Raw genomic sequence first — 1,425 nt, 5'->3', positions numbered from 1 at the left:
AGAGAGAGAGGGGGGGGCGGGCTGGCCCGTCCTTGACTATTTCACTCATAGCGGACATTACGCACAGAGGAGGAAGACAGAGGAATAGGAGGACAGCTTTGTTAAAAGAGCCCGGGTGGCTTCTAACGGAACTGGTTTCACCGACGCAGCATCACCTCGCCTCCTGCGCATTATCCACGGCAACGACTACTTCCATTCATCAAGGTAAACAAACCCACTCCTTTCACCTTTATCGTTTCCCTTATCTTAGTAAAATATTTCTCCCGCTCTTAGTGCATAAAAACAATAAAAGGGTTTTGGGATGGTGTTGAAAGCTGGTTTTGGCATATGGCTATCCTGCATATTAGTAGTTTTTGACGCAATAGCACAAGTGTGCGTTGGAGGAGCCTACAGAACAGTTAACCCTACAAAACCAGCTTATTATAACAAGGTGATGAACGTTAAGCCAAACGTCTTTCAAAGTCTGGTAATTTATTGTCCCCATAAATGGGGGAGGGAGAGAGAGAAGGAGGGGGGGGGGCGGGCTGGCCCGTCCTTGACTATTTCACTCATAGCGGACATTACGCACAGAGGAGGAAGACAGAGGAATAGGAGGACAGCTTTGTTAAAAGAGCCCGGGTGGCTTCTAACGGAACTGGTTTCACCGACGCAGCATCACCTCGCCTCCTGCGCATTATCCACGGCAACGACTACTTCCATTCATCAAGGTAAACAAACCCACTCCTTTCACCTTTATCGTTTCCCTTATCTTAGTAAAATATTTCTCCCGCTCTTAGTGCATAAAAACAATAAAAGGGTTTTGGGATGGTGTTGAAAGCTGGTTTTGGCATATGGCTATCCTGCATATTAGTAGTTTTTGACGCAATAGCACAAGTGTGCGTTGGAGGAGCCTACAGAGCAGTTAACCCTACAAAACCAGCTTATTATAACAAGGTGATGAACGTTAAGCCAAACGTCTTTCAAAGTCTGGTAATTTATTGTCCCCTTGAATTTCGGTAAGCGAACGAGGCATTCATGTTGCCCCTAACGTGATTTGGAAGCTGAAAACATTATGGGATACTGTGCTGTAGTTAGTTTATAATAATAGTGTGACGACCGCTGGCTCGGTTGAGAGGAGCTGGCCTGACTCTGTCCTATACTTGACAGTTAACTAGCCAGCAGTGTGCAGGCACCTGGCTCAACAAGGAGGAGAACACCTGGTTTGTCTTTTGGTGGTTTTATTGAATGCAGTATGGAGACAATGAAAACGCTGTCCAAACTGGCACCATGTACTCTCTAAAGAAAATAATGAAAGAATAAACAACACATAGAACTTCACCATCCCCCGCCAACAGAACCAAACCAACACGCCCACCTGTCATCCCTCTTATACCCTCCCGCACCTGTTCCTCCCCCCATCCCACATTGGCCAGAACAGCGCGGCAT

At 46.6% G+C, this 1,425-nt stretch overlaps 1 protein-coding gene across 2 annotated transcripts in view; it reads left to right on the top strand.

The window, feature by feature from the left end:
* The first annotated feature begins 622 nt into the window (after positions 1 to 622).
* cntn2 (contactin 2) overlaps positions 623 to 1,425 on the top strand; it is a 140,469-nt gene continuing 139,666 nt past the window's right edge. For both annotated transcript variants that reach the window (XM_020617884.1, XM_020617883.1), the window contains exon 1: positions 623 to 707. The gene's annotated coding sequence lies outside the window, so the exon portion shown is untranslated. The remainder of the gene's footprint in view (positions 708 to 1,425) is intronic.

The sequence above is a fragment of the Monopterus albus genome, unplaced genomic scaffold (genome assembly GCF_001952655.1).
Source record: "Monopterus albus unplaced genomic scaffold, M_albus_1.0 scaffold196.1, whole genome shotgun sequence".
NCBI classification, from domain to species: Eukaryota; Metazoa; Chordata; class Actinopteri; order Synbranchiformes; family Synbranchidae; genus Monopterus; species Monopterus albus.
The sequence above is the reverse complement of the archived record's forward strand: the minus strand, read 5'-3'. Positions and strand labels throughout refer to the sequence as shown.